A 24,672-nucleotide genomic window follows, 5' to 3' on the forward strand; every position below is an offset into this window, starting at 1 on the left:
CCAGAAACCAACCAACTTTTCTGACTTCTAGTGCTCTTTAATGTATGTCATGAATGCTTCAGGAACACACAGCTGAGCAGGGGAGGGGTGTGTATTGGGAAACTTGGTAATGAGAATAATAGCTATGCTTTATTAACTGTTCACTGCGTGACCTACAACAACCCTATTGTACTACGCTAGATACGGTCATCATCTTTAGTCTTTTTATTATTTCCACTTTGATGGGAAATGGATGAGGAAATCAAAACTCAGAGATATTAAGTAAATTGCCAAAAGTTAGACAATTAGTATGTGGAAAATCTGGATTCTAATATAGCTCTGTCAGACTCCAAAACGGGATCTTGTGCACTTTTCATTTAAAACATTTAATAATAATTATTATAAAAGTAATGCATTCTTGTGGTTAAAAAAAAACCTTAGAGTTGTATCCGTTAGGAATGTGTTTGTCTACAATAGCTGGAAAACTCTCTGAATAGTGTAGAGCTAGAAGTTTACCTAACACAGGAGAAGACTGGGCAAGATAGGTAGAATAGGGTCATTCATGGCAGCTCAGTGATAACATTAGGGTCCCAGGTTTTTTCCATTTTCCTGCTCCATCATCTTTAGCATGTAGATCTTTGCCCTCAGGATTGTCATGTCGAAGTGGTAAAAAGGCACTGATGCAGGTATTGCATCAACATCACCCTGTTGGGGTGAGGAAGGAAGAAGGAAGCAGAAAAGGGTTCCTTATGAGAAAAATGACAGCTTTCCAAGAAAATCTTAACTTCTGTCTCGTGGTCCAGAATGTGTCACACGGCCATCCCTAGCAGCAAGGAAGCCTGGAGAAGTATTTTTAGAAAAGCACATTGACACTCTGAACAAAATTGGAATCTTGCTATTAAGGCTGAATGGATTTTGTGTAAGCAACTAGCACTGTCTTCCACAGACACGATACAAGGTTATTGGGTAAAATATAAAGGTCTTTCTACTACTTCTGGCTATCATCTTCTTCCCATGTAATAACTACAGTTGATTTTTAAGTCAAATGTAGAGGACAGAGTGCACATGGATGGAAGAAAAGAGTGGAACAACTTTAATGATGCAAAAAGACACAAGTGCATAAAAAAAGTGGAATCTGAGCAAGTAAATTGAGGGGCATAAGATGTAAATTGACAGTGGAACTTAAAAGTTAGGCAGAGGAGTTTGGTTATTATACAAAAAGACTAAGAAAGCCACTGTAGATTTTGAACAAAAGAGTGAAATATTTCTATGACAAGAAAATACATTTGTTGTCATACTGAGATTCTTAATCTCTTTCGAAGTTGAGTCAATATAGTTATCAACACTTTGCTGCTTACCACCTCCAGAGCAACATGCTGGAGAATATGAATAGATCACTGAAGCATGATTCACCATTAATTAACAGAATTATTTTTTTATGTGGTTTATAAAAGACAAAGGAACAATTACTGTTTAACTAGAAATCTGTGCAGATACGAATGTTTCTTGTTTTCCAAGTTGGTTCTGCTACTAGTGTTTTTTTGAAAAGCTATATGGATATGATTTAAATTTTAAAATGGATCTGCTAATTCCACTCAGGTGCATTATAAAATTCAGAGAATGGCAATTTTTGTATTTTTTTTTATTTGTTTGAATTGTAAATGCCAGCAGTGTTAAAAAGGGAACTTTTTTCAGATTAGATGACAAGGAGTTTACACTACTTTTCTGAAATATTTTTAGATAGTGCTAAGTGCTATCAGGAGCTTTCAGTACCTAAAGTCCAAAAATTCTTCAGAAAGTCAGAAACTTGTTCCTTTCTAATTCTTAAGCAATTTAAGCATTTTTAGGAACCTCTTATTCTGATATTTAAGAAAGTCACTTTTCTGTGCTTCTGCCTATGTATGTTTTCTCCTCCTGTAACAACATTGTTTTGATGTACTGCATTTTGGGACTCCCCCAACAAATGAAACTTCGTAATTTGAAGGTTGTTTTCTATAGTTTTCTATTTGTTTGTTTTTGTTTTTTTGCTGTAGGACTCATGATGAAACTTTATTTGTGGAAGCATTTTCTCTCCTGGCTTTATGATTTCATAGTAATTTTAAATATGAAAGTTAATTTTCATTTACACATTTTACCTATTTTTATCAATTAACTTCCATATTTTTAATGTAAAGGATTAATTTCATTAATTTCATTTCTCAAATATATTTGTCTGCCTTGTTTATTTTACGTTGATAAATTTTGATAGATATTGATCATATTAACATAAGTAAGCTCAATTTATATCCCACTGATCTGCAATGCATGAAAATTTGACCAAAGGATACACTGGATTTTAATTATATACATAAAATTGTAATTTATTATTTCAATGGAAATTTTATCTAAGAAAACACATTTTTTTGTCACTATAAAATTACTTTAACAATAGCTAATTATATATTTCAAAACTTGCATAAAGGCATACCTGATAAGATTTGAATTAAAAATATGCAATCTTCCTCAATAAAAATAAAAGCTCAAGGAAACAACCCCAAAGTAAAAATATATAAAATTAAAAGATTAGAGTTTCCAGGGGTAGAACTCAATGGAAAATCTCATTTGGAAGAGAGAGCTGGATTACAAACTGTTGCTTCTGTCCTCAAGATTTGTCTTTCCACTGATGTCTACCACTCATGCTGCTACCACCAAAAATCTAGCCTCAGACATGAGCTGTTCCTCCCTTAGCGGTCTGGGTCAATGTTGACCTATGATCCTTCCTTTAACATCAGGAAACAGTCAGGACTGAGACATTCAAAATACTTTTTATTAGAGACTGAAGGATAACTAAGTGAAAACTAGGTGATCTGACTCAGAAAATATAGCTTTTCTTCTAGGTGTACAGGCTCATTCTAATTCTGTGGAAGCCTAATTAGGTAAGATAAAGCCTCATTCCTTTATCAGATCAACTCTAACATCTCAGGAGTTTGACACAATAGATGAGTATTTCTTGCTCCCCTGAGGTTCTTTCTACTTCGTACCTTGGCCATCTTGCACACATATTCCAAGGTCTCAGTGTTTAGCTTCATCATGACAGATGAGAAAGATTTTGAGATTTGTCCATGTCAGAGGCGGGGGGAAGTTATGTGCCATGGAGTGGTTGCTGTGATGGAAAGCACTGGAGACAAAGGCTTCCTTCAACTCTTGAAGGTAAATGAAGCCTGTGGTTGGAGGTGGGATCTAGTCCATTCACACTGGGCTACTTCATTCCATGTTCTCATCACACCTTAATGACTAGCAAGCTGTCCTAGTGAAATCTGTGGTCTTGACTGAACAGCTTTTAATGTCTTTCTTTCCCTTTTAATAGAAGTACTGTAATTAGCTCACAAAAAGGTTAAGCCATTTCTTTCGTTTTTGTACTGTAAAGTTGTTTCGGCAAGTACTCATATTTTGTCAGTCTATACTGCTCTTCCTGTTTTTTGTTTGTTTTTTTAACTTGACCGATGCTGGGCAGGATTAAATCTGGAAGCAAACGAAATAAAATTTTCTCGTGCTTCTTCTGACCCAGAGTAAAATTAATTTTCTGCCCCTAAAGATGTGGATGGAAGAACAGGCAGGGCCTGGAAGAGTTTACAAGCTGCTCTTCTTGCATATAGACCTGTTTCTTACTTCCTTTGGGTCTAGAAGTTACCTGTCTTAGCAAGAATAATGGCTAATTTTCTTGGGCCTCATTGGAACTGGGGAATATTCATATTTCCCTGTAAGTGTATTTTTAGGTTTTGTTTCTCCTCTATTTCCCCTTCCTTTGAAAGCCTGAGAGGGATTCTTATGGGTGAGCTGATATAAGGCCCTAAAACTTACAATTTGAAACAATTTTTGATAACATTTTCAAGTCTAATAAAGTCACTTCGCATTCAAGTCAAAGGAATTAACCATTCTTTTAGATTACACTAAAACCCCCAAATTCAAAAGTCAGAAAAAGGACTAGACAATAGTTTGTGAAAATCAGATGTGAATACAAAATAAGAATGATTTAGGAAAACATCTTACTTAAAAATACTGTATATTATATGAGTAATTGTTTTTAAAACTATAGCATGATTACCAGAAGCAACAGATAGTTAATTGCATAAAGGAGAAAAATAATTTATCCATAAAGAAACATATTTTATCCATCTAATACTGTCTAGGTGAGAGAATATTCTGATTATAGTTGACTGATCCAGATTTTAGTAAAGAAGTGTCTTGAAAGGACAAAAGAATAACAAGCATTACAGGCTATATAGAGTTAATATGAATTACTTTGGTTTATACTCAATGTCCTTAATTACTGCTCCCTAACATTTGATGGACAGTAGTAATTAATTAAACAAACATTTATTGAAATTCTACTTTTTTACTTTTAACCCTTGTTTTTTAAGAACTTCTCAACTACTGGGAGAGACACATAAAAGATATTAGAGAGGGATGGGGCTATGATTATATAAACATAGATGCAAATTGGCCTGGGGAATTGGTGAAGGCCAGTGGTGGTGAACAAACTCAATCTTAAGTCAGATTGTCTGGGTGTAATTCCCCACTCCATAATTTAATTGTTGTAACCTTGTGCAAATTGATTCATCTCTCTAAATGTCAGTTCTTTAATGTGTAAAATAAGGAAAATAGAGGTACTTTTCCTAATGAGTTTTAAATGAGATTATGCATCAAAGCATTTGGCATAGGGCCTATAGGTTGTAAATGCTCAATTTATGTTGGCTAGTACTACTTACAGAAGAGATGATGCTTAAAATGAGTTTATGGGATGAGTAGGAGTTAGAGAATAGGGAAGTGGAAGAGAGCATTTCAGGAAGAGGCAATGACATGGGACAGACACAGACACTTGAACATATTGCATCTTGGGTAGCAGTAAATGGCTTATACCTATTCTACTTTAATTTACTTTCATTGAACCCAGCATGTACTCACAGTTGACATGTAAATAACATAAAAAGTTTGCTACAAACGTTTATAGTCCACCTTAGGAATTCGTTCAGATTCCTGTGTTGGTAATTTCCTACCAACACTGCTCTCTCCTTATTTGCCTAGTTCCTGAATTTGGTTTGGCTCCCTTCTTTGGTTTTTACTTTTAATCTAACTCTCAGATTTGGATTGTCTACTGCAAACCCGACAACGTGAATCAGAGTACACAGCTCCTGGTTTTGCCTACTGGCTCTATGAACTACATATAACCACAATGGAGATATACCTCACCCTTGAACTTCAGCCATCCTTCTGGATACTCCCTAGCCTGGCCTGCCACAACCCTGCACCACCAGACAGGGAGGATGACTAGAAAGTTTTCTAGAGATAGGCTTGTGCCAAATTATCATGATTTTTTTGTATTCAGCTTAAAAATCTGAACATTTTTTCCTAAAAACTATAAAGAACCACTAAAGAAGTTTAAATAGAGGAAAGACATGATCAGATTTCTATTTTAAGAAGATCACTCTAGTAACAGTTGCTAGATCAAATATAGAAAAAAATCATTGGGAGTGTCTGTTCAGGTAATCCCAGTGGGATGGGAATTGTTCTAAAAACAGTGGCAGTAAGGAAAAAACAAAACAAAACAGTGAATGTAAAAGAGGTGATAGAGATAGAATGTCCTGGACTTGATGACTCATTGGCTATAGGAGGTAAAAAATAGAGAGGAGTCTAGGATTACTACCAGATTTCTAGCTCAGGCAACTAATTGGAAGGGTGGCGATACCCTTTATCAAGAAAAGAAATATAGGCTCAAAAATTAAATTTTAGGATAAAAATAAGGTCAAATTTTGGATATTTTGAGTTGTAGATGTGTCGGGGGACTCAAGAAACAGAGAAGACTGAGCTTCTTGAACATTCAGATTTTTGAATGAACATGTGGAAAGATATGCTTTATGAAGACAGTTCTTATTTTCAGACTGGGTATATATTTTCTATTATAAATGAGTAATGCTTGTACTTGAATCAGTGTCTGGTGATTCTAGATGTATGACTGAATCCTGGAGGGCCTGATTATGGTTGGATTAACTGATTGAACAATTCTAAAAGGTTCCGCAATCATAACGTTACCTTTTGCTATGTTAATAGGCATAATTTTAAAGCATTTCTTAAAAATCTGAACTTGTCATTAATTCAAGCTGGCCTACTCATTTATTTGGGGGAAAATAAGGATTTGCATTTGGTCAACTTACATAACCATCAGTACCCTGGAGGGGCAGCACAGTGAATGCAGGCCCTGCCTCTGTGACCTTGGAAAAATTATGACCTTGGAAAAATTATTTAGCTCTCTGGACCTCATTTTCTCAATTTGTAAAAATGGCAATTATAACAGTACCTATCTTCTAGGTTGTTGTGAGGACTGAGTGAAGTCAAAGACCAGTGACCGGCACACTGAAAACTCTCAGTAAGTATTAGCTATCATTATTATCCAAGATGATAAAGCAAAATGCCATTGTAAAGCATTTCATTTCACTTTTGCAGAGTTTTAATTTCACTAAGGTAAAATCATATTGCTTCTGAACATGAGTGTAAAACATTGCAAAATTATATGTTGCATTGATTTTTTAAAAACTTATTTTTAATTAATAGTGAAGGATATATATATTATATATTAACATAGTAACGTAACAATATTATATACAGTATAGTATATATTACATTAATAAGTGTATATGTTGAAAGATCGAAACATAAGAGAAACATACCCATAAGTATGGTTAAAGTGAACATATATTAAGAATATTTAAATAATACTTTGGATTTACATAGTACGAAGAGTCCCAAATATTTGTGAGTCTAAATTTTTTTCTAAATGCTTGAAAAACTTCAGCGATATTTTAAAACCTTCCCCACACTCTTTAGGGTGTAGTTTGTCATGCTTTATTTCACGGAAAGAAATGTGAACCATCCAAACATACCTTGCCATGGCAAAACACAACTGCATCAATTAGATCAATAAAACAAAGAAAATTTTCTTTAATAAATAGTTGCTTCATCAAAAATTTACTATTTTAGAATTTTTATATGAATTTATACAAATTCGAGTAGTAGTATTTAAATCGAAAACTTCCCGTATTCATTTTTACTAATAGAAAGTAGAATGTAGAATTTTAAATGTTAAAATTATAAAAATTAAAAAATGAAACTGCATTGAAATATGTATGTATGTATTCAGGATCTGAAACACTATGATACTATTTTAGTTATTTCACCAATAACCAAGTAACCCATTTTAAATTATAGATTCATGGTAAAATCACTGCACTGTTCATATATTTTTAGAGTGATTAACTTCAAAGTGGACTATTTCTTAAACTTTAAGAATTGCTAATTCTTTTATAGATCAAGGAGGTGTAGTGATTTCCTTACAATAACATTTATGAAGCTAGTTCTAAACCCCAAATTCAAAGGAATATGGGTAAACTCTTGTGATACTAGATCACCAGGAAAAAGCTGCACAGATAATATGTAACTTTCTTAATAAGAACAGCAGATTTCAAGTCATTCTGGAGGCCCTTAATGAAAAGTTAAATTTAGAATAGTCTAACACTAGTATCACATTAGTGAAGAACTTATATTTGGTGGATGAAGATCATAACCACTGTTTTTCCTTTAAAAGCTCCCATTTGCATACTTCAGAACTAGGAGAAAAATGCTTAATTATATAGTCTCCAAGTTTATTTAAAAACTCTCTTAGAATTAACAAAATATACATATCTAAGAAGAGAAAAACTGCAGGACAATAGGAAACTAGAAATCAAGAAACTTTTCATATTTTCTGTGGAGAAAAATTTATGAAACCAATACATTAATTTGTGGGGAGTATAAGATTAAAAGTATTTCAAACTGTGAAAATTAAGAAATGACATTAAAGTGGAGCAAAAGATTGAGTCTGGCAATTTAAAAAAATATTATAGTTTAAAAATTGTGTTTCGTATTTTAATTTCTATACCTTTATTTTCTAGTTTCTCACACAAACTCACTATAGCTAATATGTTTGTCATAGTGGTACTTAATCTATTTTCCCTTTTTTCATACAAAGGAAAGTACATAAAGTGAGGTTTTAAACAGACATGGTTTTCCAATATTTTCCTTAGTATCTTATCTCAGATTTTAACCTAGCAAAAGAAAATCGAGCAATGGCATAGTAATTCCTTTAGCTAGCACAAAACATTTTAAAACATTTTAAAAATTAAATTCAAACTCATTTTGATCTACCTTAAGCTTAGGACACCCAATTATATTTATTATATATTGAAGGATTTGGGTTGAGAGAAGGAGAGCTACTCTTGCTTCTGTTCATACATATATCACTATCCTATAACCACAGGCAAAAAAAAGTATTCAGAGATTAAGACGGATGGCAAGGTACAGAAAATATTAAAATGAAACTCCACTTATTATTAGTCATTGAAAATAATAATTACATAAATAAAAGTAAAAAAAGTTTTAGTCAGCCCTGGAAAGAATTTTGTATAGGGTCTTTTTCCTGAGGCCCCTAGCCCCTTTGTCTTCATCCTTGCCTTCTCTCTTATATGACTGTTTTAATTAACTCACATTTTCATTGAAGTGTAGATTCCAGGTCTTGATTTTTTGGAGGGGTTTCAGATTATAATTTCTTACCCCATGAGGTCTGAGGCTTTGTCTCTAGTCTCCAAGAGACCATTAAAATTGAAATTCTAGTTTACTAAGGAATGGTAGATTTCTCTCTTCAAAACTGGTTTACTTTTTTTGATTTAGGCTTTTGTTTCTTTCTAGATCTTTGGGAATATCCCTTACTCTCTTGCCAGATTAGCAGTGCATTTAATAAGTTGTTTTAAAATACTTTATCAAGAATTTTTAGGTGTTTGCTGAAGGAGGTTTATTTAGATGACCTAACCCATCATATACTCAGAAATGGAAATAATTGTTATAAATTCAGACAATGTAAAAGTATAATGTAATTTGAAAAAATAAGACCTGTGGTCAAAGTGATGTGAGGAAGGGTAAGAAAGAAGATACTGCTGGCTTCGAAGGTAGAGCAAGGGGCAACTAGCCAAGGAATTTGGGGATCTTCTACAAGGTGGAAAAGGCAAACATATGGACTCTCACCTAGAGCTGCCAGAACACAGCCCTGCCAAAACCTTGATTTTAGCCCATTGAGACCCATATCAGACTTTTGAACTACAGAAAAGCAACACAAACAGTCCTGCCTATAAAGCAGGGGTCTCCAAAACCTGGGCTACAGATTGGTACAGGTCCATGGCCTATTAGGAACCAGGCAGCACAGCAGGAAGTGAGCGGCGGGCAAAGGGGCAAAGCTTCATCTGTATTTGCAGGTGCTCCCCAGTATTAGCATCACCGGCTCAGCTCCACCTCAGATCATCAGGCATTAGACTCTCACAGGAGCACTGGTCCCTGGTGCCAAAAATGTTGGGGACCACTGCTATAAAGGACGTCAACACTTTGCTACACTCCCAGTCCATAGACAGTAGGAAAGTGACAGAGTTGTAAAGCGGACTGCTGAGAAAAAAAATGAGTCCCGACTTGGTGTGGGATGCCTTGTGTGGCTCAGATATTGTCAGTGCAGAGCTGATCAAGAAGGGACAGTTTCTGTGGTGAGACTCTCAGTTGAAAGAATGCACGAGGAGCCTACATGAGAATGAAACAGCAGGCACCACTTTATTGTGGGGAGCGCATACTCTTCACTAGGGGATCACATAGGCTTTATATATGTCAGAGAACAATAGTGGCAATCTGCCACACATGCATAATAAACAATAAGCTGAGTCATACTTACATAAGTTAGGCGCAGGTGCCCTACTAATGTAACATTTTAAATATGGAGTCCTATCCCTAGAGCCATGAGCCTGGATCACAGCCAGACCTGGGACCCACAGATATGTATACCCGAGTCCTCTGAGGAAGAAACAAAAGCATTTAGAAAGTCTATGCAGCTGCTAAAAAGTTTCCTAATGCTATGGACTGAATGTTTGTGCCCCGCACAAACTTTTATTAGAAATCCTAATATTCAATGTGATCATATTAGGAGATGGAGCCTTTAGGGAGGTGATTAGATTATAAGGGTGAAGACTTCATGAATGGGATGAGTGCCCTGATAACAGAGGCAAATTAAAACCACAAGGAGAATAAAACACATCCATTAGAATAGTCAAAATAAAAGAGATATTTTAATCCTTCCCAAAAGGATTGACAAGAGTGTGGATCACAGAACTCTCATACATTTCTAGTCAGAAAACAAAATGATAAAGGCACTTAGGAAAGTATTCCAGCCGTTTCTTACAAAGCTAAACATACACTTACTATGTGACACAGAAATTTCACTCCTAGACATCTACCTAAGTGAAATGAAAACATGTGTCTATAAGAACACAAACAATCATAGCAATATCAAGTATAATAAAAAATTTGAAAACAAATTGTGGTATATCCATACAATAGAACACCACTCAGCAATAAAAATAAATATATTGCTGATATATACAATATGGATGAGTCTCAAAAAATATCCTGCAATGTAAAAGAAGCCATACCAAAACAAAACATAAACAATAAAACCTTTACGTATTGTATGTTTCTATTTATATGGCATTCTAGTAAGCAGAAAAATAGAGTGACAGCAGATCAAAGTTTTCCTGGTGTCAGGGTTGGGGGTGAGGTAGGGGGTGAAAGAAGATTGACTACAAAGAGCCATAAGGGAATTTTTGATGGTGATAGAAATGTTTAATATCTTGATTATGGTGGTGGACAAATGACTGCGTACATTGCTAAAACTTATCTAGTTGTACACTTAAAACAGGTGATTATACTCTACGTGAATTATACCTCAATATAGCTGTTTTTAAAAATAATATACACTTATTTCTACCCCAAGATACTGATTATAAATGTACTTTTCAAATGTGTTAGATGTGTTAGCTGAAAAATTTGTTCCAAGGAGTACAAATTAAAAACCACAGTAGGTATAGGAATAGATTCATTTCAAAATCCCATCCTAATAAAGCTATTCTTGAGAATCAGTACTATTTATTGCCTGAAAGCAAACTGTGTGAGAGACATCATAGGTCTTTCACCTTCTGTGTTCTGTCTTCAGAACTTCTTGCTGTAAGTGGATAAATGGATCTCTTATTTATTTCTTTACAGAATTATAGTGTGTTAATATCCTCTGAGTAGATCCAATGGCCTTTCTGAAGCCTTTTAAGTGGCCAGATGGGAAGGGAATAGAACAATATCCACTGGTCCAGTTTTTTCCTCTTTCCAAACATTAAAGAAAAAAAAAATCAAGATGTCCTTAAAATCCCTTTTTTCCTCCAATTTCTCTAAGAGAGGGGTTAACAAAGCCCAGCAACGCTCTTAAAGCTCTCCTGCTGCTAAAGGGAGTGCAACGGAGACTGTCACCATAAGGACTGACTCCTGACTGAGAGCTGAGTCTTTCTCAAGAGAAATCTGACAATTAAGTGCAGAAGTTGCCCCTGGATTGCACCAAAGATTATCCCAGCTGGGGTTCTGAGAAGGACTCAGGCAGAATATGGCCAAGGGGAAGCCCCTTTGTGGCACAGATCTAAAACATCTTCTTGCTTTATGCGGCTGATCACAGCCAGATAACTAGAAAGAATGCATTTTAGACTTACAGAGCTTCACAAGAGCCTCCAAAGTAAAGTTACAAAAAATTAATTAGGAAGCAACACATTGTGAGTAAACAAAACCGTGGCAAATTTTAGGCTAAAATACGCAACGAAGATAAGATTGTTAAGTATGTAGAAAACTTTTCCAAGGTTTTCATTCTATTTGCTTTTCCTCCCTTGATGACTGTAGCACTGTTTCAAATTCAAGTATGATTCTCTTCTTTAGGCTGTAGCTTGTAAAAATAACCATATTCCCCATATAGGGGATGGTTGGGTATAGGAAGGATCAGATGGCTTGACATAGTGCTTAAAAGGGGAGACTCTGGAGTCAGATTCTATTCGTATGATTTAAATCCTAAACTCTACAAGGTGTGCTGTCTAGGGAAACTTATTTAATATCTGTGTCTGTGTACTTACAGAGGATAATAATAGTACCTACATATGGAATTATTATAGGATTAAGTGAAATAATGCACTTATAAAACTGAGAACAGTACCTAGCACATAGAAAATACATGTATTAATTAGGATTTGTTTCTGCTGTGAAACAAAAAACAAGATAGCTTCTTTTTTTTTTTCCTCTCATGTAACCATAGATAGTAGAGGGCAGTATAGTGGACTCGTAATCACTAGGGACTTAGTCTTCTATTCTGTTGTCCCATGTGCTTGACTTGGTCCAAGTTTACAGCATCCTCGTTCTAAGTAGCAGGTTAGAGAAGGATATAAAAGGATAAAGGGGCAAAGGACACAAGCAAGGTACCTCTTAAGATTTCTTAGAAGTGGCCCCATGAACACTTCTGAATACATCCCATCGATCAGAGTTTAGTCACAAGGCTCCATCTAGTTTTAATTGAGACAAGAAAAGGGAGTCTGAGGTCATTCTGTAGAAAAGATCCAGCAAAAAACAGAAGTAATTCTCTTATCATAGAGAAAGGGGAGACATAACTAGTAATCTCTGTCAGAGTGCTCCATAAACGTTAGCTATTATTGTTACTTTGTTACCTAGATGGCTCTCAACTCAGTCTGCAGACCTCATTGTTCTTCCCAGACCATGTGATTTCTTTTGTAAGTGCCTTTCCACTTTAATCTGCCATTGAAAAATTTATAAAATTTATAAATATTTATAAAACTGTGCTCATTTAAAAATTTTCCTCTCTTCTCCCCTTTCTAATGTTCTGCTTAGAGTAAGTTTAATACTATCCTGATATTTATACTAAACTCATAATCTTCAGGTATTTTCTAATATATTGTCTTTCTTTTTCAACTGGTCTGTTATTAGACTGAATTATGTGTGAACTGAATCATGCTTCCTTCCCCCAAATTCATATGTTGAAGTCCTAACTCACTGTACCTCTCAGAATGTGACTATAATTGGAGATGGGCTCTTTACAGAGATAAGTTAGAAAGAGTTCATTAGGGTAGCCCCAATCCAGTATGACTGGTGTCTATATAAAAGGATATGATTAGAACATAAACATAGAGGAAAGACCTAGCAAAGGCATAGAGAGATGGTCATCTACAAGTGAAGGAGAGAGGCTTCAGAAGAAACCAGTCCTACCAATACCTTATCTTGAACTTCTAGTCTTTAGAATTTTGAGAAAATAAACTTCTGTCGTTTAACCTGCCCAGTATGTAGTGCTTTGTTATGACAGCCCTAGCAAAACAATACATAATTTGTGATTGCATTTGATATTATCAAAGTCCCAAAAAGAAACAGATGACACACTAGAAGGAGGGCACTTTCAGGAGTTAAAGTACAAAGGGTCTGTTTACTAAGATGAGGATATAGGGGAACCAAATAGGATGGTGCATTAACCTAGGGAGAAATGGAAGTATTATCACCCTTAAAGCTAAAGGTGAGGGGAAGGAGGCTTTTTCAGCACCTTTAGTGAAGGGATACAGGTATGTGGAAGCAACTTTGCAGGGAAGGAAACAGTAATAAATATCATGACCTCACTTTCTTCCCTACCTGTCTCCAACCTCCTGCCAGTGCTGCCCACTGATGAAAACCATGTGGCTACAAGAAAGCATCGGAATGCAGTGATGCGGATGGTGAAGACCAGCCTTCCAGAAAGGAAGGTGGAGTAGAGAGTGAGTCTGGAGAAATAAAAAAAAAGATATCTAGCACAGAAGAACTTTCAGTTTTCTATCTTCTTTTCCTTGTTTACTACCTATTCTGCCCCACCCCGTATGTGCCCATAACCACTATTATAGTATATACAGCAGATCCTCAGTACATATCTGGATATTGAGTACTTTTCATGCTCAGTAATTTTCAAGTACTGTCAATATTTCCTTTCTACTAGTTTTTAGACTACATCCTCTTGCTTGCTTAATTATAGTCAATTTAAGTCTTAACTACATCTTGCCTCTAGGACTACTACTTCCCTCATGGTTTCTTGTTGGTTCATTCTCCACAAATGAAAAAACCAAGCACAACAACCCACAAAATCACAATACTTGAAAAAAGACCACAGTAACCATCTCAGTTGATTAGACATTCTGGTTACATTTCTCCTTCCCTCACCTTTATACTGCTTCATTATAGCTGACATCAGATTAAAATTGTGGATATTTAAGTAAGTTCCTGTCAACTTCCTTTCTAAAAGTGTTCCAGCCTACCTTATATGTTTCTGACAGGTAAGCATTATATCTTTTGAAGTCTACAATAAACTTTTAGGATAGTTCTTTTCCAAAGATGATTGCCAAATTCAGTAATGTGGCTTTTTCAAGTGTTGCTAATAATGTTTTGATTATACAACTAAATTAATGAAAATATTTTTATAAGAATTACTCTTATATTGTATATTTAGTTTACTCTTAGCAGTGATAATGCCTACTCAGATAAAGCTCCATTTTAGATCCACTTATTTATGCATTATTCATTTCTACCATCTCTATAGCTGGTTCCCTACAAGGTATTTTCTGGCTTTTCTAGAAACAGTGCTTTGTACTACATTGTTGGGACATTGAATCAGTACCGACTCAAAGAAAGTGACATGGTTATTTTATACAATTTTACTTTTTGTCTTTTTTGATTTGAGAATTTTAAAAAATTATTCATTTTCAAGAATAGGCGTATTTAACCCTATGAAAAATCCCTTGTCAGAGACTTTTATATATCTTTTTAAATTATTCACATTAGCATTTTGTCTTTCATCAGTCTTCAACACAAATTAGTGTTCTTTTAGGGTTATTTCTTCTGGGTGAAGGATGATATCGCATTTAACAGAAGTCTATAATTATTATGTCATACACTTGAAGCTACAAATAGGGTATCTCTATAATGTAAATCGTTTTCATTTTTTTTATCATGTGTAATATTATAATGATGTAAAGATTGTTGTGCCAAGTTAGGGTACTGAGTTCTAGTGCACTTAAGTCATCATCTTAGAAGATAACTTTTCTATTTCTTGATTAGTTTTTACTGATCTTTATGAAACTAGTATCCAAAGTTCATTGTAATTTTGTTATCTTAGGGGATTTCTAAATTTTCTTGTTAACCACCCACCCCAATCCCCAGGAAGAAGTAAAAGCAAACTAGGACAAATTGTGTTAAATTCAGTTTTCCTAGTATTTTTCAAGTCCATTTTATTCACTAAGCCCAGTGTTCAGGACTTACATGTTTCTCAAAAAAATCTTTGAAAATGTTGGGGATCTGAAAAAAAATGTTGACTTTAAAACAGAAAAACTGCAAATCAAAATGAATGCTTAGATGTCTATAAAACTAACCATTATGCCATTTATAAATTCTTAGTTGTTTTTAATGTGCTATATGGGTGCGTTTTAAAGTTTGATATACGGGACAAAAGGTCTCCAAAACCAAGTTCTAATCAGTACTTTCACAGTAAGTCAGATCTATGAAAGTCTTAAAAATGACCTTAATTTCTTTTATAAAAGTACTAGGTAAAATTACAAACAGTGCTTGGAGGCAAGTGTTTTAAACACTGCATTGTACAAGGTATATTTTTATGTTCCTTGTCCCTCAAATTTTTTGGAAAAATATTCTATGCACATAAATTCCTTCTTTTGAAAACAAGGGCATCAAGAGACAAATTCATGTAATTTGAATCAATGATCTTTATTTTTAATATATTAGAGGCTGAGGTAAGTTGGAAAAAAAATTTAGAAAGCTAAAAAAAATCAGTCATATGCTTTAAGAATTAACATAAGTAGTAAAAAACAATTTAAATGTAGGCTTTATAGTATATTGTGATGGTGGGGGGAGGGAGGGTGAAAGGTATGACATGTTCCAGTGGGAAGATACTTTTGGTACACTTAAAATAGGAATAATGGCCCTACAGGAGCTTGGGAGAAGATTTTTCCAGACTGCATATTACATTAAAGGGGGAAGAAAGAAAGGTAAAGGGAGAGAGTCAACTTAAGAATTCCTTTGGCAGTTGAAGACTTTGGATCAAATAACATCATTTTCTGATAAATATTTTTGATAATAATTGAATAAGTTTTCAGCATATATATTGACATTAATTGCTGATTAAGTTATAAGACTTAACTCTAATACAGTCCATTACCTTATAAAAATCTACTTGAGGTTCACAAAATTCTTAAGAAATGCTGGTAGAAGTATCTATTAACTTTATTTATAGTATTAATTCACCAAAAAGAATTCCTAATTTCACAGAAGTATTATGTGAACATATATGTTTAGCATTTTGAACCAATTTACCTGTTGTACCATCTCTGAAAATCCATGAAAATAAGAATTTTAGAATTGTGATCATTAAAGTCTTTCAATTCTTGATTTATAAATGTTCCCTTCCACCTTCTAAAGCCTTGAGTCTTAAATGTTCTAGAGTTTACATGACTTTCTCAACCCTGTTAGAGTTAGCACCAAAATCTTTCAAATACTCCTGTTACCTCAGAAGACAGTTATATAATCTCTACTGTTTAGATTATTGCAATTCCACTAGAAAAATAGTGAAAATTTATCTTTAATTATCTAGAGTTCACCTTAAGCACTCAAAAGCAATTCTTTAGGTTTCTAGATGTATTCAGTATTATCAAGTGGCAGAAATCATTTCTCTGAGCAGCAACTCAACATCATTTACTGTATGGTTACACATATTTGAAGATATTTATTTTCTCTGCGGTGTTGAATGAAAATATTAAGAAAAAAGTGAGTTAATTAGGTAATAAATACTTCTATTCATGATTTCTGGGGTTTGGTGGCAGGTATTATCAACATATAATGCATATATAATGTGCATTGTATTACAATTTTGATAATTGCTACTGCACCTAAAACAAGAGCTGGAACAGTACTTTCTAATATAACAGAACTTCTAGAATAAACGTTCTGTATTTGCTCTGTCCAATTTGGTAGCCCCTAGCCACATGTGACTACTGAGCACTTAAAGTGTGACTAGTGTAAATGCAGAACTGAATTTTAAATTAAAAGCCGCATGCAGCTAGCAGCTACCAAGTTGGACAGTACGGAACATTTCCATTACCCTAAATTGTTCCTTCATGCTCCTTTCCAGTAAATTCCACATCATCACCCCTGCCATCATAGGAAAACACTAAATACGTATTAGATTTTCCTGTTTTTGGACTTTACATACGTGGATTTGTGCCTGCTGCGTATGCACTTGTGTGCGCACGCGCGCCTGGCTTCTTTTGCTAAACATTAATGTTTTTGAAATTCATCCATGTTTTTGTATCATTAGTCAGTTCCTTTTACTGCTCAATAGTATTCCACTATATGGTTATATGGCAATTTGTTTTTCCATCCTCCTACTGATAGACATTTGGGTTGTTTCCAATTACTTAGTTTTAATGCTGCAAATACTGTATTTGATGTTCTGCATTAACTGAGGGGAAAAGCTGCATGTGTAAATCAAATATATTTCGATCTTGAGAAAAGGTAGTCAACTTATGATTCTATTATCACCTTTCTGTGCTGGGGTAAAAATATAACTCCAGATTACATATAAAGATGGACATACCTCAGGACGGCTAAACAAACAGTTGGTTTGTATTACTTAAAACACAATTAGAAAGACAAATCTATCAAAAAAAAAAAAATAAATAAAGCAATGTTTTCAAAACCAGAGTATACTTTCGGTGGGGATTGGTAGAGTTGGGGATACTTTAGAGAAGAGTGGAAAATTATGTATAGTTTTGAATTACCTAAGCTTTTATCATTCCCTTATTGTTGCTCTAATATTGCTCTATCACTTTATTATTTGTAATTATCATACATCCACCAAATTTCATATCTAGTGAAGGCACTTAGTAATCCAGTAGTCAAATCCCTCAGTGCTCTGCATATCGTAAGTAGTCAATTAATATTGGTTGAAATGAAACCATTCATTTCACATATGAAACTAAGACTCTAGGAGTCTCTCAGTCGAATACAATCGGATATGAATCAAGCGGAAAAATTTTAAACAAGTGTGATTTCTGCTTTATAAAAGGCTTCACCACAAATTCTGTGGTAAGCTGGCACAGACCAATATACATTAATTTTCAAAAGTCTCATACATACAATTTTTTAGAAGTAAACCTATCACATATCAATATTTTTTCATAAGCAGCTTTTCCTTCTACAAGCATTGTTAATTTATCAGTTCTTGAATATTCAGTAGATATCAATAGGAGAAAATAACCTCATAGATAATGTGGAAAAGGAAACTTACCCTTAAAAATGTACTAATTTTATAAAGTATATAATCCATACATAAATAATCAGGGCTTCCTGTTTTTCAAGTGGTTCAGATACATATGTGATAATCAATGTCCCTACCAATCAGTCCAAGCTAAGACCAAAAACAATACAATTTCAAAGGATACAACATTTTAAATTCATAGATATTGACTTTGAGCATTTTATAGATAGGAACTATGTCTGGCCATTTTAGGTACTCGACAAATAATTATTGCATTGACAGCTTATTGAATTTGTTAAGGAATGTAAGATATTTTTTGGTTAGGTAATTTTTCTTATTGAGTCCAGTGTGTAATACATTGGATAAATATTAGATACTGCTGAGTCTTTTCTGTGACTTCTCAACAAATAATTTATTTCTGAAATACATGTACGACATATATGAAGATGCAACTATACAGCTTAAAAACGACAAAAAGGTGATGCTATCATAACTGACTATAGGCAAAAGGATTTCTAGGTTCATATAGCACAAAATACATACATATATAATCCCGCATGTTTCTGAATCTATAGCTTGAACTTGTATCTTGGTTATTTGATTCAGTACGGTGGTAACACTGAAAAATTCATATCATAGTAACCTGTTTAGAAGTCATAAATCAACTATACTAAAACAGGGTAAAATATTCTAACTCTTAAAGAACTTACTTAAGGAAATTTATCTATTCCTGAGAAAAAGGCTATATGAAGGTTAAAAAAAAGTCCCTAAGCAGCTTAAAACTGATGTTACGATGTCTTTGCACAAAGGTCACACAGTTTTTCTAAAAGAGAGTTCCTCTAAGTACCTATTTACACTCTTGAGATAGTTTTGCTCAAGCTTCATTATGTGGTTTTCTTGCTTGCAGATTAAAAGCAGTAAATTAAAACCGTGGGGAGGATAATAGAACTATGTTCCCTGACAGCAGTAAGAAGCAACAACTGACAGTGAGGGAAGGGACAGGCAAACTACAACAGACAATAGAACTAAAAAAGCTGAGCTATTCAGAGCTGTGTAGTGTGAGCAAACAGTTCTGCACACCATTATAGGAATAGAAGACTCTATCTGTAAATGTAATAAAATGAACATTCATGACGATTACCAGTTTCATACAGCTGGAATGCATACCTTATTTCCCATGAGTAGTTCGAAATTATTATTCTAAATCTTAAGAGTTTAACTGCTTTGGTCACCACATTGTCATTTGTCTTAGTCTAGAAGGGTCTACTACTACGTTGAGTCATGCAACCTTTTAGCTTTAGCACTGTGCTCACCACTGTTCACTATATTGTAACACTATTTTAAGAATCTCAGTAACTCATTGAGATTACCGAAAGCTACATAACTTTCTTAAATCTACTATTTAAATAGTTGGTTCCAAAATACCCTTATCCAATATTCCATGGCACAGAGCAATAAGATAAATCAACTGATAATTTCAAGACTTTTGTTTTCGCTAAAATGACACTGTATACCTAATAGTGGTGTTGCGAAGATTAGATGTATGTAAAACACTAAGCACAAGGTCTGGGGCAGTAATGACCTCAGTAATGGTTGCTATTATTATTTTAGCGCTGTGAATTTATGTCTGCCGGAATCCCTTATATTGCAGGTGCAAAAATTAAGCCTCAAGAATGGAACTGACTTCCTAAAGGCTCTACTTCTAATGTTATTGTATTGGATAAGCAGCTTAGCTGCATGTGCTGGAGGGCTGGGGTACTGGCAAGGACCCAGGCATGTGCCTGCAGGACTCCCTTCTGCAGAGAATTAGAGGAGTGTGTTTGAACTGTGTGTTTGAATCGTGAAGTATCAGAGGCTGTGCGATACCAATAGCCAGTCGTGTGGTAACAACATCCATCACAGGCAGAAGCCATATGACTATCTCAATACAGCAGCTTGTCAAGTAGCCTGGGCCCAGGGCGAAGCAAGTAATAGGATAAGGGGTTGAGCTCAAACCCCGGCTCAGTCAACCTTAAAGAGGGACGAACACTTTAGAGAGAGCAGAAGGTAACAGGGAGCTAGAAACTGGGCGCTATCTCAAGCAGGTGTTGTTACCCCACCCCTCCACGCCTTTCGCGGCGGGGGACCGCTTCGCGTTTTCATATCCTCAGGGGAGGGCAGTTTCTTGCTGCTGACTAGCACTTACTCCCTGCCCCGCAGGTAGAGTGATAACCTCGCCTCTCCGTTCTGGAATGAGCCAGACGAGTTCGGACCTTCCCCCCTGCGCGCCACGACGCGGCGGGACAGCTGGCGGCCGGCACGCTGCCCACACGCGCTGGGGCTGGGCTGCCCTAAGATGGCGGCGGAGGCCGCTCGCTCCTGCTTCGCCGCCTGCGCTCCTCGGAGTCGTGGCCCCAGGAGGCGGGAGCGGGCCAGCGCGGAAAGCAGGAGGGCGAAGGTAGCTCGGACCCTGCAATGTAGTGCGGGTCCCGGAGCCCCGAAGTGCCCAAGCATGCTATAACACAGAAGGCGGTTGCAACTAGGAATACCGCCAGAGCCTCAGAAACGAAGGGGGGGGGGAAAAAAAAGGAGGGGAAGCGGCATCGGGACCCTTCACCAGCCCCGCCCCGGAAATGACGCTTTAGGCGGGGGCGAGGGCGGTGCGGAGATCGCGCTTCAAGGTGCGCTCTTCCCTCGCTGTTGCTGGCCTGCCCAGAATGGGTCTGGCTTGCCCTCAACACTTTCGGTCCCTGAGTTAGCCCTTACCGTCTCAAGACTGGGGCCGCTTTGCACAAAGCTGGCTACTGGGACTGGCAGCTCTCTTTCCGCAAAACGCACCTCTCGCACCACGCCCCCAAATTCCCCGTCCAGTCTCGCCGGCGCGTGTAGCAGCGTACCTCAGAGAGGCCTCTGTGGCGACCCCAACCCCCGCCAGACCTACGAACATATACTCGGAGCCCTTTCTCGGAACCCAGGTGTCGCGGTCCCGCCAGCCCGGGAGCTGGGGCTGTCAGTCATGTTACTGGGCCCGCCCCTTCCGGCGACTCGCCGGGCCCGCCTCCCTCTTCCCTCCCACCCTCCCTTGCGAGTGTCTCCGTCTCCCTCTCGCTCCCTCTCTCCCTCTCTCTCTCTTTTGTGAGTTATAGCAACCGTTGCCTTGTGAATCAAGCGCCATAGTCACCGTAGTCCTGGCGACTGTTACCCATCAACAACAACTACTCCTGTCCTCCTCCTCCTCCTCTTCCTCCTCCTCCTCCCCACCACCACCACCATCTCCATCACCCACCAACAACACCACAATAATCCACAGCCAAGGTGAATATTCTTCGGTCTCTACATGTGTGTGGGAGCGTGTGGCTGCGTGTGAACGCGTGTGTCCGTGCGCGTGTGTGTCCGTGTGTGCGAGCCGAGTGTGGCTGTACGGGGGTCTCACTCCTGACACCGGGGCTGCGGCTGTGGCGCCGCTGCCGAGGGTTCTGTGCCCCGGGCTTGTTGACTATGGGCCGTGCGCGCCGCGGCGGGGTCGGGGGTGTGGGCGCCCGCCGCCTGCCGCCCCGGCCCGCCGCCCCGGCCCGGCCTGGCCCTCCGCCGCCGCGCTTCAGGGATGCGGCGGGAGCGCGGGGGGCTGCAAGCCGAGCGGGAGAGGGAGCCCCAGTTCTCCGTGGCGGATGGTGGAGCTCTCCCGAGGTCTGAGGAGGAGAGTCAGGTGAAGAGGGAAGGTTTTTTTTTTTTTCCTTTAATTTTTTCTTTTTCAGAGCCGCTTGTTTCCTGCTTCTTTCAAAACCGAAATAGACAACAATGTGCGGGGTGGGGGGGACCCAAGAGGTGCTGTTTTGTTGTTGTTGTTGTTCACTTGTGGGGCCTTGTTGAGGGTCTTGTTATTTTTATCTTCGTACAACGGTGAACTTTTCCCATCTCCCATTCCCTTCATTTTTGCCCCTCTTTGCCTTGTGCTAAATGGGCTGCTCTTCTTTACCATCATCAGCTGCACCGTTTCCTTTTTTTCTTTTTAAACTGTGTTTTCTTTGAGTTGCAGTCTGAATATCCATTCAGCACTCTCCCCACTCTTTTCCTTTTCTCCCCATAACCGCTTAATTACACACCTCACACACACACACACACACACACTCACACACTCACGCTGAAACCTGGGGCCTCTTCGCTGGACTCTGCTACGCTGGGAAAGATTTTTTTTTAAGTCTTTCCCCTCTTTTTTTTGATGTCTGTGTGTGCTTGTGATTTAAACCGGATGCAGGGCATCAGTGATACTTGGGTTAGTAGTTATTGACAGTGCTTTATCCTTCATGTGGAGGTGGGAGGGGTAGTAGTGAGGTTCCATTTCACTTTCATGAACCTCCTTCCCCCACAGTGGAGTGTTAACAATTTTCATTGTGGTTATAAGACTTTGTGCGTGATAAACAGGGAAAGGACGTGAGGAAGCTTTGTGAGAACTCAGTTTACATTGTTATTTATGACAGTTATGGTACTTTAAAGAGTTTTTTTCTCTTCATCTTCTCTGTTCGTTTTTCTTTGAGAGTTGAAATTGAAGTCAAGTTGTTCATAAAGAATGTATGAAGCTTCTCAACTTGAAACGTGTGTATATTTCACTTTCTTTATGGTTGTTAAAATCTAGGCATATGTGTACTTAACATATTATTTATTTTTGGTTTTTGGACAATGCCATAAACCTGATGAGAAGAGAGAAGAAGAGAGAACTTTCTCCTTTTTTAAGTCTCTTTTTAAAAAAATCCATTTTTCTCTGTAGATTTGAATACTTAACACTTCTCAAGTAATAGAGCTCTTGGTTAGAGGGAACCCAGTTTTCCATATCCTGAGTTTGTTCATTTTTCAGCCTGTCGTTTAATTAATAGATTATCAGTAATGAGTTTTGATAATGAATGTGTGCTAAAACAAATAACTTATATTCGCACATATTGAAGTTTCCAATTTGGAATAAAATACTTATTTAAATAACCTTCTTCTAACTAATCATATATTGATTTACCTGACAGAGCAACCTGTGAATAATGTGATCGTATTAATTATTCTTGAGATTGTCAATGAGCAAGTTGATAATTGTAATGCTATTAAGGCTAATACTTTGTAAAATGAGAGTTGGGATTTTTAAAAAACTTAAAAAAAATCTTTCAATTCATTTCCTTGTGATTACTGTTTTAAATGCGGATGATATTTTGTTCTGAAAGAAGTCTTTCTCAGAGCACCCAAATTCCTTTATATTTATTCACCCCCTCTCCAACTTGAGTTTCATGCAAATCTCGAATACTAACTTGTATTTTTTTTCTGTTCAGATGAGTGTCATGCTTGAACACTTTTGGATGGTGAAGCTCCTGAGCCCTATAAACTCTCTCTGAAGTTAATAGGAATTTTGCTGTCTTGAAACAGTTTTAGACCTTATGACTTTTGCATAATAGGTTTTCAGCTGAGTAGATTATATGCTATAATGTTATGGTTTAATATTTTTATTTCATAGTGTCCAAGAACTTATTTGAGGCATTTCACTCATTTCACAGTTATCTCAGATTCAGTGATGTAAACTTCCATTCACAAGTTGATTTGAGAGCAGAACTTAAATTGAATTCTATTATCCATTTTTAAAAGCACATAGTATAGTATAAAGTTGCTGTTAGAGGTGCTTTGGGCTCACATATGTCAATATTATTCATATGGATTGAGAAAATAATAATTAGAAATAGTAGCAAATGACAAAATTTTAAGTTTAACACAAGGGTAAATACTTAGCGCTTCGTTTATTCTTTCTGTGATATTTTTCCTAGGAGGGACTATATTGTGTTTTGGTATTCTTCTGTGTTCTCAGTTTTAGACTAATAGAAATCTCTGAAAGTGAGTCACTACACTTTAAAACAAAAACTATTAAATAGGAGTCACTTGTAGCTTGTCTTTAGTAGCGGAATATCTGATTCATTTTATGCCATAATGCCTATCTCACTCTTTTTATATTGTTTTGCCTGTGAATTGCATTAACTGAGATAGGCATATTTTGTAGTACATTTTCATGTATGATATAGTAAATTAAAATGCATTCTTAAAATGCATCATTCCATAATGTTTTTATTATATGGGGTAATTATGCCTAATTTAAAAAATAGTATATCGTTCCTCCAGTGTTCAAATAGTTTTGTACTCCACTTTGATACTAAAAAGGTTTATAGTTTACAAGTTTAACTTACTTTAACCCTAAACAAACAGTTTTTTTTACCTTAAAGTTAATATGGTAAATTTTTTACCATTAAAAATTAGCAATTAAAAATGAGTGAATTATAAATCAAGATAGATTCAATGTATTATTTAAATGTTGTGTTACTTTTTGTTAACATGTTTCATTATTGTGGAGAAAGTTGATGTTGTGTGTGCTTTCCTGTAACTCCAACTGAAGAAATCAGTAGGTGGAGTATGATTTTTGCTTTTCAAATTTGAGAGAG

The 24,672-nt window shown here is 36.5% G+C and overlaps 1 protein-coding gene across 4 annotated transcripts in view; it reads left to right on the plus strand.

Annotated features, from left to right (window-relative positions):
* The first annotated feature begins 21,283 nt into the window (after positions 1-21,283).
* Positions 21,284-24,672, plus strand: part of RFX3 (regulatory factor X3) — a 252,018-nt gene continuing 248,629 nt past the window's right edge. For 2 of the 4 annotated variants that reach the window (XM_039885934.1, XM_039886267.1), the window contains exon 1: positions 21,284-21,526. The gene's annotated coding sequence lies outside the window, so the exon portion shown is untranslated. Of the gene's footprint in view, positions 21,527-21,784; positions 21,918-24,672 lie in introns of those variants that run through there. The other 2 variants (XM_039886016.1, XM_039886097.1) reach the window with 2 other exon arrangements.

This window comes from Pteropus medius, unplaced genomic scaffold (genome assembly GCF_902729225.1).
Source record: "Pteropus medius unplaced genomic scaffold, Ma_sr-lr_union100, whole genome shotgun sequence".
NCBI classification, from domain to species: Eukaryota; Metazoa; Chordata; class Mammalia; order Chiroptera; family Pteropodidae; genus Pteropus; species Pteropus medius.